Below are 17500 nucleotides of genomic sequence, written 5' to 3' on the forward strand. Positions count from 1 at the left end.
TGGCTGGCATCAGCTTGCCTCCAAAGTCTAATATGTACAACAGTGTTCATATGGTCTACTTCATTAGCGATGATTGAGAGAGGGTCATCACGAGTTGTAGCAGTTGAAGAGTGATATATATATTACATATATAATATATATAATATGATATATATATATATATATATATATATATATATATATATATATATATATATATATATATATATATATATATATATATATATATATTATATATTACACACTATTATATATAGTTCAACTAGGTCAAACTTAGTAAGCTGGTCAACATGTCTATCCCCTCCCCCCCTCCCACAATTCCCACCTCAATCAGAGGGTCCTCAAGCCACCCCTGATAAAGAGTTTAAGAAAACTGGGATCCCTTATCACTCTTCAACTGCTACAACTCGTGATGACCCTCTCTCAATCATCGCTAATGAAGTAGACCATATGAACACTGTTGTACATATTAGACTTTGGAGGCAAGCTGATGCCAGCCATCCCGCCACCCAACTTCCAAATGGTGGGTTTCCCATTCGAAGGGAATACTGCCACTTCGACAACGATGAAAAGTCTTCGCAATATGGCAGTGGGATGGAAGATTCCGAACGATTAATATTTGCAAGTGACGAAGCACTTCGACAGTTCGAACAATATAAGACCTGGGCCGGCAGATGGAAAATTAGGGTGTCCATAAAGTCCCAGTACCATTACAAGTATTTGTTTTTTCAGTTATATGTGGTTAACATTCAAATTAATAACTTTAATGCCCCACGACTGTTCGCATTGCTCTGACAAAAGTCAAAACACATACTACTACAGTACACATTTTGGCAAAATAAATGAATTACTGCAGAGTGATGGCCCTGAAAATATAAACATGGATTTCGAAAAATCAGCCCGTAATGGATTTGTGGAATCGTATCCCGGGTAGAATCTGTCAAGCTGCATTTGTTTCATTTAGGACAAAATGCGTACAAGTATACTGTGCAAGAAGGATTATATGAACAACTTGTAGATGATGATGATATTTCACAATAAATTGTATCCCATACTACTATGAAAATAATTACATTGGATCACCTATAAAAACAGTTCTTAACCTGGGGGTCATTATGGTTGTTTGGGGTTTCTCACGGGTTCACAAAGGGCTCGGGAAAATATCATTTATTTCCATACATTCTGGCATTTGTGGAGGCTACGTGGAATTTTTCAAGGTCTTCGTTTGTGGCATTTCCAATAAACCATGGCCTTCCTATCATTTAGTTTTTTCTGACCTATCCACAAGGTTCAACATTTCAATATGTAAATTATAGGGGTTACAGTAAGATGCTTGATGAGTTTCGGGGGGTCACAGGATGGAAAATGTTGAATAACCACTGGTTCCATGCAACGTAAAAAAACACCATAAAAACAAACAAGAACCAATGACCTATAAGGAATGCTTTTAGGATAGGATACGTATGGTTTGTTTATTAGAATCAAAATGAATAAAATGAATAATGTGTAAGTTAAACAGTACAGAAACATGATCTAAAAAAAACATAGCGTATTTATTTTAATTTTCATTGGTGAAACAAAGTTCAATTTGACCATAGAATTTAGTACATTTTAATCTACGTTAAAAGTTAGGCATATAATGTTTACAACTAATGCATGAGAGGAAAATCTTGCACGTGTCTCGAGTAAGCTGGAGGTTGGATCACGCCTTTTTTATATGGTGGTTCATATCTCTGCACTGAGTCTTTTGGATTGGCGAATATTAGCCATCCAAATATTTGGAAACTCACTGATGTACTTAAATGTGAGGAAAGGTTTGCTGGTGGCAAATTGCAGATACTATTTATGCAAGGAGAGGAACCAATCCAAAATACTAAGTAGAGAGATATGAACCACCGCATAAACAAAGCGTTATCCGACCTCCAGCTTACTCGAGATGCATGCAAGATTTTTCCCCTCACGCATAAGTTGTAGACATTATATGCCTCACTTTTAATGTGCTAAAATCTACGGTAAAATAGAGCCTTGTTTCACCACCGAAAATTAAAATATGCTATATTTTATTTGAGATAATTTTTCTATACTGTTTAATATGCACATTATTCATTCTATATACATTTTCATTCCAATAAATAAATGATTAACATCCTATCCTAAAATTCTTTTATCTTTAACTTAAGGCAAAACACCTTTTTCATACCTTTTTAGGCTCTTCCATAGGCCTTTCCTACCCTCCCAAACAACAACAGCAACAAAGTAGTTTGTAGGCTTACTCCCAGAGTAAGCAAAAATGTCATGGCAAAATATGATCCAAGCCATTGCTCACTATTTTAAATTTTAATTCTCAATGTCAATAGTGATCACTTGTTTCTTGATTTGAACGTGTTTACATAAATGTTTTTATATAATTATTTTTTTTCCTCCATCTTCCAAGTAACTCGACGAATTGACTACCGATGAATTGATTTTGCAATAATGTCAGTAACTGCTCTAATCAACACGCAACACACTAGTTGAAAAAAAGGTCATCAAAGTGAGGCGTTGCAGCGTCAACAAGATCTTAAGCTAAATATTCAATTTTATCAGATGATATGACTAAACATACAATACCACTTAGCTAGATCTGGAATGGCTACGTTATGTAACGGCCGAACGGCTATCAAACAAGAACTAATTAGTACCTCGTGTATCCAAGAAAGAAATACATACTGGGGCAATTTACTTCCCTACTGATTAATCAGAAAGCTAGCCAAGGTGATTTGGTCATGCGTAAAGACACACTGACACAAGAAAGAAATAACCTAAGAAGCAAGCCGAAGGACTTAGAAAATAACATAAAAGGAATAAAGTCGGTTATGTTAATCGATTCTGCATCATGCTATTACACCTTGGTCCAAATACAATCTACCCAAATGGATTAACAACACATATGACAAGAGCATACTCGCATGGACCTAATGCTGATGTCAACATAGTTAATAAGCGAAAAGTAACTGAAATAAGGCATATACCCAGTTAATACACACAGATATTAGTGATATGATCAACTTCACTCGAGATTTTAGCTTGACACTCGGGGAATTATGATTCCGCAATGGATGTCTGAATGTTCAAGCATAACTATAAACTAGGCGAAACAGGCACATGCACTGGCGATGAGTCTAGTCACAGTATAAACGGTCGTTTGACAACTTCGATACGTGATAAGAAGACATACCAATATTGTCGCACAATGATTTCCAAAAGCAAATACAATGAACTACAAATAAGGGAATGATATTGTAACAGGATTGAGGGACTCGTTCTGCTGTAACTCTAAGTTTAGCTGGCCTAATTCACAAACATTACTCAGGAGATTCTTAAATCACACCACCATATACTAAGCCTCTTCCCTAGAAAATTTAATTCTTTTTCCTTCTATAAAATAATTATTAGAGTGAATTTTAATGCCATAAGGCCTGGCAAAAAATGAAAGGGCAATGATTCTTCCCAGGAAAAAATTAATGTAGTCTCCCCTGGAAAAGTAATAAACAAACATGTAAGTTTCATATTCTGTAAAGTTGGACTTACAACCACCATTCCAGATAAGCTTGAACGCCAATAAAAATGAAGTGAACCGAATTGAATATTGGATTTAGGCGAAAGGCCAAGCACTAGGATCTATGAGGTCATTCAGAGCTGAAACAGAAATTGACAGTGAAATGTTAGAAAGGTGTAACAGGAGAAAACCTAGTTGTTGCACTATGAATCAATTGTTAGGAGAGGGTCGAAAGTAAGATGGAAGAAAGAGAATATGAAAGAAGGTAAATCCCTAGAAACTCGCCCACCCATCACCCAAGTACTTGTGAATCTCCTCTGTTGGGTTCCTTCCCGCCAAGGGAATATCCAGACTGAAATATCCCGTCTCAGATGGAAGGAATGGCGTCCCTATGAGGATGGTGCAGCTCCTTTAACTCTTCTTCCTAGACTCCAGGATCCTCAGGGGAAGTATGTTCTTGTGAGAGACTGCCTATCTTTCAGGACTCCAGGATTCTCGCGGGGGTGCTTTCCTGAAAAGACTGACTGTCTTCCTGGACTCTAGGATTATCTAAGTGATTATTTCTTGAATAAACTGACTGTCTTCCAGGACTCCAGGATTCTCAGGGGGAGTATTTTCTTGGAGGGACTGACGGTCTTCCAGGACTCCAAGATCATCTAGGGGAATATTTCTTGGATAGACTGTCTTCCATGACTCCAGGAACACTATTCCCCCTTCTAGGTTAAAGTTTCCCCCTTCCCAGGAAATATCACTAAATTACGTGCTGCTGAAGAGCAAGAGACCGTGCCAGCACAAAGCTGGCTAAATCTAACTACTATCACCAAACTATGTAGATAGGTAGAGTGGCACAGCCATTCGTCATCATAATCATATCCTAGTTTATTTCTATAAGGCAGGCTTTCGTTCATCAATAAGTTCAACAGACGGCCCAACTTGTCAGTAACTACTAACAGTTTTCTTGAATAATTTGTGGTTTCTTCTTAAATGAAGTATTTCTTCATTTTCTAATGTCGACTAGTTTGATGTTGCATATTCAGAGCTCTGCTTATTGCTTTCTCAAGGGAGAATTTTTCCTAAGAACAATCATTCCCTTGCTTATTGCCAAGCCTTACGGCATTAAAACTTTGTTTTATAGCTACTCTATGGAAAAAAAGTGAAATTGGTTGATTATGTTGACCTCCTAAATAACTGTTAGTGAAAGGCATTCAGCAGAACTTAGAGTTACGGCAGAATAAGTTCCTCAATCTCGTTAAGCCCTGTCCACACTAGTTGGCACTGCCCTAAGGGAAAACAATGTTCTTATAAAGCCCCGTCCACAGGGTTGAGCTTTGCCTGACAAGCTTTGCTCGATGTGACGTCAGAACCTCATCCGCTGTTTCTCCACTTCTGACGTCACATCAGAGTTCGTCGAGCTTTGTCTTCTGTGTGGACGGGCCTTAACCCGTTCCATTATCCTGGCCGACCGAGTGTGGAGCCAGAATGATGCGATTGTCAAAAAATACTGCTTCAGAAGCGAGAGATAAACAGCTGGAAGTGCCTGACGGGCATGCCCACTATTGTGGACAGGCCTTTAGACTATCTAATTTCATAGTCTTCAATGCATGTCCACTTTTTTTTTTTTTTTTTGTTTTTTTTTTTTTTTTCATCTCATGGCCTACTTCAACATGCCGTATGTCTTGTGTACTTTGTCACTTAATTATTAAGGATATGACAACCGAAGAAACCGTTTGAGATTACAAACAACTTTTGACAGGCTAATGACAACAGAGGAAACTGTTTCTGTGAGATTTAACAACTTATGACAGGTCAGGAAATGGGTATAGGGTAGTAAGATGAGCTCTCCAGCCAGTGTTTGGGATGGCGAAGATAAGTCAATACCCCTGCATGTCACTTATTTCAGTTTTCTTTTTTTCATAAAATACAAAGAAACACATCCTATAAATGTAGCTGGACGGCCGACAAGGAAATTGCTAGATAAAAATACTCGCGTTTATTTCCATGTGGTTAACTCCCAATATGTATTTAATACCTAAAAAGTTCTGCTATTTACCAAAGATTTAAACATCATTTGCTGATGATGTTTACCTGGCAGAGAAAGAAATGGACTACATCGATTTAATCATAGTCATGTGTCTAACATTATACGGAACACAGTATATGACCAAAGGAGTAAAATAATGAAGATATTGATTTAAACACTGACATTTTCACCTTCTTTGGCTCCCATAATTTACTTCGCTCAAAAAACGGTGACAGTAGTGAATAAGGGGTTCCAATTTCATGTAGAAGCAATCCAAATTTTGCTGTATCAGACAGTCTAAGTAATTGTGATTAAAAGTATTATCCTAGTTCCCAGTGTTGTTTCCAATAGAAAAGTTAAACTCTTAAAATTTTATTTCCTTTGCTTTAAGGAGGTTTTCAACTGGTACCTATTCTAACACTATTATCCCCTTTTCGTTTCCAATAATAACTCCTCAAATTGAATTTCCTTGGCTCTAAGTATGTTTTCAACTGGTACCCATTCTACAGTATTATCCCCTGTGTTTCCAATATAAAACCTAACTCAAGATTTAATTTCCTTTGTTTTTAGGATTTTTTCAACTGTTACCCTATGTCAATAGTCACAATTATACTGACTATCTTTTTTTAGCATTCATTTCAAACAAACGCACCTTTTAGCTCTAAATGGTAATTCAAAATTCTAGAACGCACCGGAGACCAATTTTTTTTTCCCGAGCTACCATTTTAACTAACAAAATATCCTATATTTCGAAATTTAAGCAAATGTTACTTAGTTTAGATGCTTTATTTGCATAGTAATGGATATTCTTTCTGGAAAAACTCATCCACTATATGTTACAGTTTCAATTTTAAACAAGCTATTAACAGCTAACAGAATTTACAGATTTTTAAATTTTTTTACACCTCCTGGATTTCAAGTAAACCAAAATTTTTCCTGCACATTCAGTCCATTGATATAGACTTTCAAACTTTCACATCGTCAGAACTGAAGAGGTTATAAGAAGTTGACAGATTTTTAAGAAGTTCAAGGGTTTTATTTTTTTAACTAAACCATTGTACTTTTAGGTATAAAAAGTGAACACTGTTTCTATTAATACTACATTTATTAATTGACTTCTGAAGTTATAATATTTACTGAAGTTATAATATTTACAAATGAATATAAGTTACTTATGCGTAAAAAAACCCACATGGTTTTAAATTCTATTTTGTCAAGGTAAACTGCGCAAGTTCTTAAGAGATTTAATTCTGCATTTATGGCAAGAATACTTAATTCCTACTACTGGTGAAATCAAGAACATTCATTACACATTTAAATAAAACAGTTCGCCGAAGGGTTAAATAACTAGCTAAGACATCTGAACCATCAGTGTAAAACCACTAAGACCATCAAAGTCAAAAGAGAAAAATAAAAAACGCCCAGCTCCATGCTCACCCCACTCATTCAAAACATTAACACAGGAGATCATGCAAAACTGAAGTATTTTATTCGATGTAACTGTTCCATTTTGTATCCTGTAATGCAAAATAACTGAGGTAGAAATGCTTAAAATTTCAAAGACAAAACTTTAAAAAAATTTACAAAATTGGTAAACCAATGGTTTAAAGAAATACTAAAAGTTTTGAACTTGAATGGAATTAAGCCTTTGCAATATAAACCCCTTTTCCTCTATACACAACATCTATAAAATTCCTGACCCCAGCGACAAAGTAAAAAGGCAAAGGTTCAGTAAGGGACCAGGGGATACCCAAAGTAGTTAACACTGACCAAAGCAGATGACTTAAAAATGTCAAGACGGCACAGTTACCAAGCAAAATTACAAAAGGTGGTTTGTTAAGCAACATCACTGGAATTAACTCATTCACCATTACTGATCCAAGTTTACTGACTGGACTCTACAACAGCCAGAGTATGGATGGGTCTGTCTATTGTATTCATAATGAAAATAGAGGCCTGCTCACTGTAATCTTGGCGTGAATATTGGCATAAATATCACTAAAATCGCGAAATTCTAAATAGACAACTAAAGTACATTAATTTGAAATATGTACAAATAGATATAATTCACGTTAAGAGCATCAAAACGTCAAAGTCAAAATTTATATCTAAAGAACAGAAGACTTAAAATTAGTCATGTCCAAAGCAATGCATTACCAAACATGAAATGGTTTTTTTATTCGAGAAATTTTGCAGTGACAAGATAGCTACATTAACTTGATAAACGAGTAAAGTATAGCTATAATTCACCCTACGAATTTGAGCAGTTACGTTCCTTAACTCTTTAAAACAGACTATCTGAAGTGGAAGAAAAAACAAATCCAGATTTGTGTACATACACCTGAAAGGAAAAAATGGTAAAGCTTTTTTAAGCCCTCGTGCACCTACCCATGGGTCATAAGACCTATGGACAGGGATGAGAGGTGCCTCCACCTTCTACGGGAGCACCGACCCCGTAGGGGCAGAGAAAAAAGTTGGTTTTATTGGATAAACATAAAACATTGAATACATCTCACTTGGCTATTATGCCAAAATTGGAAAATCCAATTTCTACGTAGCTAGAGAAATGTTAAACAGTCTCTTAAGAACTTTGACCTCATTTATTACTCACCAGCGTAGTTAGCTTCTCCATGTTCCGATTCCACGAAGACCTGGAAGTAGAATTGGATTAACTTTACAGAATAAGGATTTGCTTTGAGGAGTTGAAAAACTGATCTGTCACATGTTTACATGATTAAGGGCCGATATAGACTTGATAAGAAAGGAATTATAGGAAAATCACGTTAATGAGTTATTTAACCTGCTCATTCTAATTTCAAACTAAAACCTTCATGGATCATCAGAGACGACCCGATTCAGAAAAAATTAAATTGACACAAAATAAAAAAACCTATAGCCTAACGGGAGTTTATAACTTAAGAAAAATGGACACAAGGTGTAATGCTGTATATAACCAAGTTTTATAGACTCTTGATGTAAAAAAAACTTAATCACAAAAAAATTCCTATTGTGGACCATTTAGCGAAGTATAAGATTTTCATACCTGCTAAAATCTTAAGTGTGAAAAAAAAAACAATCTAAAAGTTACCCAATTAGCTAATATTTCAAAGTACAATTAAGATGCTTCGTTGAAGAGACATTAGTCATTGCATTAAGTAACTATAAAGACGTAATTAAGATTAGGGGTAATAAATTTTTAAAGTGATTAAAAATATAGAACTTAACCATGCAATAACATACCCTGCAGAGACTGGGAGTTGTTACGACTCCACGTCGATTATCCTTCAAACCATAAAATTTCACGTCGAGAATCCTTCAAGCCACAAAACTTCACCAAGTTGACAATCCTTCAAGCCACAAAACTTATTCAGTCGACAATCCTTCAAGCCACAAAATTCAGTCGACAATAATTCATGCCACAAAACTTCCCCTAGTCGACAATCCTTCATGCCGCAAAACTTCAAGTGACAATCCCTCATGCCACCACAAAACCTCTCAAAGTCGACAATCCTTCAAACCACAAAACTTCAAGTCGACAATCATTCAAACCACAAAACTTCAAGTCAACAATCCGTCAAGTCACAAAACTTCTAAATTTACATCGACAATCCTTCAAGCCACAAAACTAAAACTTTGCGTCGACAATCCTACAAGCCACAAAACCACTATCTGAAGTTCATGTGGTACAGAACCATCCATGATCCACCTCTATTCAGGTAGCAATTAATAGTTTTGAAGTAGTATTACGAAACACCAAAAAATGAAAAAACGTGGCACCACTTCACTGTCTCTAAAACACTGAGAAGCCGACGCCTGCGCCGCTCTGCGGCCTTCTGCAGACCAACAGCGCCACGTCACGGCAAAGGACCATGAAGTCAGCGTTTGTTGACTGGACGATTATCGCGAAAACGACGAGATCCTAGTTTTCCGTTGAAGGGGAGACTTAAAAGATCTCTGGATGGTTTAGCGCTCGCTGTTTGAATCTACCTTCTGTGACTTTTTGTCACTTTTCCGTTCTTTGATAGAATTGGCTTCTGTAAAAATAATATTCTGGAATCTTAACAAATCCAAATTTAAATTATTTATTGATATATATTACATATACACCAAATGGGGTGTATCAGCATGCTAGAACACGCTCCAAAATCTTTTAACAATACACCATTCACTTCCCAAAATGACTTGTCCCAATAGAAATGGGACACTTCTTCATAATTCTTGGAACCATATTATTGTTAAGTAAATAACGCACCTGCTCCGGAACTGTATCAAAAATTCACCACAATATAATGCATAACAACAAAATGTATGAAAGCTTGGCTCGTTGCATAATTTACATGAGGAACTATTACCAATCCCAACATTTCCCCTCGAATACTTTCAGCCTAACCTTTAGCTCATTATAAATATGTAAATTTTTGAAAGAGCTCTGCCATATGTAGTATGGGTACTTCCAGACGCATCCAAATGATGTCTCCAGCAAGGATAGTTCTGCTGACTTTATTACACAGGTCAGATTTGTGGTTCCAAGGCCCTACCTGGATTGTCGACAGAATCAGTTTCCAGAACAAGAGGATGTAGTTTATTATAAGTGACCACGAAATTATTGTAGAACCTGTTTTAAGAAAACCTGTTGATGATGTATATATTTGTGTGATGTATATATACATATATATATATATATATATATATATATATATATATATATATATATATATATATATATATATGTAATATATGTATATATATATATATATATATATATATATATATATATATATATATATATATATATATATATATATATATATATATATATATATTATACACAACAAACGCACACGATAACCTCCTTTTTTGACGGCAGATGTGTTTCACATAAAACTATTGAGATGTAACAAGACGATGTGTGATTCTTTCGATCTCATTGCAAATTGGACTGTTTTCAGTTTTGTAATACGGCATTGATCAGTATTATTTTTGCGGAAGACATTGTTAACATATTTGCTTTTTCTGTGTATAATATATATATATATATATATATATTATATATATAATATATATAATATATATATATAAATATATATATAAATACTAATATAAATATTATATATATATATATTATATATATATATATAAAAATATTTATATATATTATATAATATACTATATATATATATATATATATATATATATATATATATTATATATTTATATATGTATATATATATATATTTTGTTCAAGATTTTAAGCCAAAACCAAGGAAAGTTAAGATCTCTTGTAACAAGATTCAGTCATCCTTGTCTATACGCAAGTTGCCCCTTTGAACTGAAAGCATCCATTCTCTAGAATTCTATCTCTGCTCCCATTGGCTGTCGGAATTTACCCCCCACAGGGTGTGGGCGGAACTTATCAGGAAAAATTTTAAAGGGAGCAGGTACCAGTGGCTCACCCTCAGAAGAACCTTAGACCTAGGAGAGGTTAAAAGCTCCTGCTATCTTGCCCTGCAGACAACACTTCACCCCTTTCTACTCCCACTGCCTCCTCTGGGGAAATCCCAAGTATTTTTATACATCCATAGTGTACAGAAATATCAGCAGATAAGAAGACTACCATGCCCATGATTTCCAGGTACTTTGAGAGTAAATTCCAGTTCAGCCAGGGAATTGTTTTGCCTTTTGTCTGTATTTCATTACCATTCTTCCAAGGCGACTTCATGCTGTGATTACTCCCCTTGTGATACTAGTAAACATCCCCTAGTCCATTCAAACAATGAAAAAGTTCTCTCTGTGTAAATTCCCAGTCATTTTCATCCCCCCCTGAGTGGCCTGTAAATTTTGATTGAAAGAAAGTAGTGTGTGACGCTCGCCCATGTGTGGCCCCCACCTTATGCCGATATACTATCTCTTTGCAGAAAAACACTGGGCCTGATTGTGGTAGAACTTGGGAACCCTTTGGAGTAAGCCTTGCATTTTTAATAACCCGTTTGCACAAAATGCTGAACGATGTGTCTGGTTGTCCCCAGCTATGTGTTTCCGGTGGATCAACAATCAACCACCTTATTAGTTCCTGGACCTATGTAAATTAATGTGAATATAGTGCATTTAAAAGTAAAGTCCAGCATTTATGTAAATTACTCCTTCCTCAGTAATATTGCCCTTCTGCCATAGTTTATCCTCTTTTCTTTGTTGTGATCTCTCGTTCCTCCATGCAAGGCCAATGTTTTCAGTGTTGAACTACATTTTCTAGGAGTGAACGAGCAATTCAGAATAATATATATATATATATATATATATATATATATAACATATACATACTACTTATATATATATATACACATACATATATATATATATATATATATATATATATATATATATATATATATATATATATATATAATATATATATATATATATATACACAGTAGATGCACGTGACTTCATAAATAATCGAATACCACAGTATTCGCTTATATATATATATATATATATATTATATATATATATATATATATATATATATATATATATATATATATATATATATATATATATACTACTATATATGTGTGTGTGTGTGTGTGTGTGTATACAGATATATATACACAGAAAAGGCGAATAAGTTAACAATTTGTGTTCCGTAAAAATAATACTGATCAATGCCGTATTACAAAACTCAAACAATCAATTCCCCCCGAGGGGAGAATTTCGGAGTTTAAAGGGGGGAATTGCAACCAATAAATTGGCAGGCTTAAACTGGCCCTAGAACAGCACCAAACGCAGCGTGCACCGGTCCACACTAATAAGAGGTCACGCTGGGCTTTCTCTTCGCTAGCATGTGTATTTGTGTTAGTATTCTGTTCCATATATTTGGAATGCACCTTTTGAGGCAGACAATTTTGGAAAGGGGGTAGATGACATTCTGACATATGGTGAATTGGTGCATGGGCCGAAAAAGGTTGAGATAAGCTGCTTTATGCATATTTCTGTTACGGCTCCAGTACGATCTTATGACAACATAGTCGTTATTCCATCCACAATAATCAAGCAAATGAAACAACAAATAACAGTAACACTATATGAAATGAGTAATCACGTCCCAGAAAATGTGGAGGTACATCACAAAAAATATAAAGGACCCAGAAAATACACCACAGAAGACGCCATGGAAACTACGAAAACATACTGGACAGAATGATCTCATACACAAACAAACTTGAGAAACCTCATCACAGAAAAGACTACAGAAAATAAGAAAATAACTCACGAAAAAATCAATCGTGAGAAAACATTTCACAGAAGATATCCAACCACAGAAAATTTACGTATATGCACGGCGCATCCGACCTCCAGCTTTCTCGGGACGCGTGCTAAAATCTACGGTCAAATAGCGCGTTGTTTCACCAAAGAAAATAAAAATAAATACGCTATATTTCATTAGAAGTAATTGTTCTGTATTGTTTAACATACACATCATCTATTTCCTACATTTTCATTCTAATAAATAAATCATAGATATCCTATCGTAGAATTCCTGTATCTTTAACTCAACGCGAAACACCTATTTCAGACCTTGTTAGGCTTTCCCATAGACCTCTCCTACCTCCCAACAAGAAAAAAGAACAACAACAGCAACAAAGTAGTTTATAGGCCTACTCCCCGAGTAAGTGATAAAATCAGAAACTGGTAGAAAAGGGCAAGAAAACGAGAGAAAACCTCTGAAAACGACTGACAGGGAAACTTATTACGAACCTCCTACTCGTCGTAATCTCTTCAGACAAGCTTCCAAATGTTAGATTACTCCGTTGCCTGAACTTTGCGATGCAAGAGACTTCCGTCTTAATCCTGCCGTAATCCCAAGTTCATTATAAACTAAGCTCTGTAAAACAAAGGATTACGCTCTAAGCCACCTAATAACAAAAGCTTATGAATACTGATACCTCTTCCCATGCGAATTGCATCTGCTTGCTTTGCTTTGCTTTGCTTTGCTTTGCTTTGCTTTGCTCTGCTTTGCTATGTCTCGCAATGTGGCAAGAACGATATTGTTGATATTTTGAGAATAGTTGAAAAAAAAAAAAAAAAAAAAAAAAAAAAAAAAAAAAAAAAAAAAAAAAAAGGTTTTTGAGAATCGTTGTGGTGGCATTTTTCTCAAAATATTCAGTTAATGCTAGGAAAAATATAATGGGAAAAAATAAATACAAAAAGGAATAATGATAAAGCAACGAGAGAGAGAGAAGAGAGAGAGAGAGAGAGAGAGAATTCAGTTTGAATGGACTCGTATGTTTTTTTTTTATTCTTTACCTTAAAATATTTCGTAAGCTGAGACATGACTGGAACATTGTACATATTTTCATTAGAAAAATAATTTCTCATTGGAGAAATTAAAATTCAACGTACGGTTCCTCTTCAGGTTTATCCATTTCCTCAAACTCTCAGACGCAAAAACATAGGAATGCTTAAATGGAAGGACAAAACGGGAAGTTTCCCGAGGAGATTAAATATCATTCTTACAAGCAATTTTTCTTTTCTTTTTTTGCTATTTCTTTCGCAAATTGCCAAAGCCTTCTCAGAGCTACGCCGGCCGTTTCGTCTTTAGTCAAACACGTTAATTTTTACAACCGGGGGAATTTATTCCTTTCATTTTTCTTCTCCCCCGCTGGAGGTTTGCCAACGCTGACTGATATAAAGAAAATAAGTTCCTGAATAACCCGGGGCTATTTTCTCATGGCATCTTTCACACAGGGAATTAAGGAATTATTTCTAGGCAAAATGCCCAGAAAATTACACAGCCATTGTTGGCGGAAGGGGAACTTTGTTGGACAAGCAAGACTTTATGCCTGATGGCGCTCGAGATAATCGAGGAATATAAAAGCAAGAGCAGTTGCTTTTTTACTTTTTTTATTTTTAGACTTGCAATGAGCGCAATTCATGGCGCGGAGTTATATAGTTTTACGGTTTGTGCAATTCGCATTCCTGTAATTCTTGGAATTTTGGCTCACACTGACAAAATTTCGGCGACGTGGCACCAAAATTTGAAACAATAGGGGACTTACAGGGACAACTAAAGTTCCAAAGAGTCACGTAGTACACAGCGGCGGCCATATGCAAAACGAATCTCGGGAAAAAGTAGAAACTGGGTGAGATGATCAGAAGTGTAAGAAGCTCCAGCAGCTTGATAACACTGAATAGGCTTCTGTCAAATTTGCTATCATAAGGCACAGTTATGAGTTCTAGGTCTTATGAGTAACATTTCCATTCGTCCACTTAGTAGTTCTCTGTATTTTGTTAGAATATAGAAATATTAAGTAAATATGAAACGTATCAAGTACTGAAGAATTCAGAGTAAAATGTCCCGTCGTTTTCCTGCTTCCATGGTTAAAATCCTGCGCAGCTTATCACTGATAAGAACACACATATCAAAAATGTGAAACCTAGCAATACTGTAGGATTCAGAGTAAAATGTCTTATCTTTTTCCTGGTCTGGGATAACATCATCATCAAAATCATAAATACTACGCGAAGAGCTCAACTTCCTCTTTATTTTGAAACCGATTCCGAGAAAACTAAGTGGCTGTGATTATTTCCACAAATGTGGCCTTGACTGATCATGCAGCTCAGAGAGCAACTCGAGGCAAACTATTTACAACTTTTTCACTGATCTCGATCGTATCCTCAGCGTGTGATAAAATTTAGGATGCAGGCGCTTCTGGAATTGGATTGGAATACATACACGCACATGTATATATCTTCTATATATAAAAGTAAATGTTTGTATGTATGCAAACCATTTGACCCAACTTAGATAATAGGGTAGGTTTCACACCCGTGCCCCCTTCCCTTTGTAACTTATGTGGTAAATAAACTCTGAGGGTTTATCATACCTCATTTCATGTACTAGAGACCATAGAAATATATTATTGATAATGCTTTTCAGTCACCACAATATCTGAATAAAAGGGACAGACAGTACTGTGATATCTGGATAAAAAGGGACAGTCAACACAGTAATACCTGGATAAAAGGTTCAGACAGAACAGTAATACTTTTATACAAAGACATTCACCACAGAAATTTCTAGATAAAATGGAACTATCAGCCAGACCGTGAACACAAACCCCTCCCCCATTTCCATTCTCCAGCCCCTCCCCTTTTCCCCTTTCCCTTCCTTTACACATAGGCTGTCCTTCAGAGTTTTCCCGGGCAGCGCCGGGTTGGTCAGCTAGTTTGTATATATAATAGGGTTGAACTGCACTTTCAAATCCCGATACTTCATGGGAAGTGCATCTTTCTTTATTTATTAAGATTTATTCACATAAATCTTCATTAACTTACTAATTCAAATCTAAACATTCTGTGTCAGTTTATTAAATCGTTTCCATCTAAAAGTTTTAGGAAGGCCAGGGTAATAAAACTCGATCCCTTCTTGACTCATCAAAAGCAATCTCACTCTCTCTCTCTCTCTCTCTCTCTCTCTCTCTCTCTCTCTCTCTCTCAAACACCGACATACGCACCTGCACACGCACTGTGAAAATGACATGATTTATCTGAAAATGAAGGAGAAAAGATCACCATTTCCTCTTCCATATCCCGAGCTTCCACAAAATTAAAAGAAACCTTCAAAGTTTGAACAGAAATGAAAATTAAATCACTTCCGTGAATGAAGTGAAGGCTCATTTCTTTGCTTGCCGGGATCATCACATAGTTTCCCCGGAACGTTTCGTCACTGCCAGTTCCAAAGTTGGAGCAAATGAAAAATCTCATCAGTCATAATTCCGACTCGTGCGTCTGTTCGACTGGAGAGTGACCTACATAGATGGTGGGGGAGAAATATGAAATCCAGTAAAATTATTCTAACTATTATATGACCAAAATGATGTATGTCCATTTTATTTCTTTTATTTCTAGAAGATCGGCAGTTCTTAATCATATACCCATTTAATGTCTATGACCTTCATAAACGCATATTTTCACGAGGAGGATAGTTGTTATACTCCCCAGTAGGAAGATCTGTTATGCAGAGCAAGTGATACCACTTCTTCTAATGAACGTATTGATGTAATGTCAAGACGAAACGGAACTGCACAGGAAGCAGAAGGAGGAACCAGAAAAACTAGTTAGTTGTTGTCTATGGGGTAATAAAGAAACGAAGATGATATGCAGAGAAACTATCAGAGCTTGTCCATTTGTGAATGGGGAAAAGTAGCAGAGAGAGAGAGAGAGAGAGAGAGAGAGAGAGAGATCTGAAGGAAAGGAAGATGGACAGTAAACTGTTGCTGTGAGTTGCATAGAGAACAAAACTGAATAACTGATGAAGCGGAAGGTATGAATTAAACTCCAGATGTTCTTGGGGGACAAACCACAGAAGCAATAGCCCCAGTTAAATAAAATAAACGGAAAATGAGTTAAATTACAGCTTTGTGAAGAGGAGGTAGGAGAAGGAAGACTTCCAAAAAAGAAGAAATAGCAGGAATGAAGAAGAGTTACAAGAAGTGACAAGGATTAGGACGTCACAAAGACTTATCAAATAGTCCATCCGAGGAGACATCGTGTGCTCACTATAGAAGCAGGCAAAGAGAGTGCTTGCTTTCGTTCTCGCGAGGATGAAAATCAGCATAAACTAAAAGTCAGGAGAATGAGCAGTTTCCCGAGGGGGTGAGCTAAGAAAAATGCCAACTCCACCAACTCAAGGAGGAGAAGGTTGGCCGGGTAGCATGAAAAAATTCATGAAGTATAAGCGACGAAAAGTAGTATACATTTGTGCATGAAGAGGAAAGGAAGGAACTCCAGCTCATGGTAGAAGGTGGGGAGAAGCGCCAGGTCAAGGGAGAGAGGGAATATACTTACTCAAAAAGATGTAGTCATTGGAGATAGTAAGAAAACAGAGGGTGAACGAGGATGTGAAATTAAACGAGATAAACGCTGACGCGATCTCCACAACG

Source organism: Macrobrachium nipponense, chromosome 7, assembly GCF_015104395.2.
Source record: "Macrobrachium nipponense isolate FS-2020 chromosome 7, ASM1510439v2, whole genome shotgun sequence".
NCBI lineage: Eukaryota > Metazoa > Arthropoda > Malacostraca > Decapoda > Palaemonidae > Macrobrachium > Macrobrachium nipponense.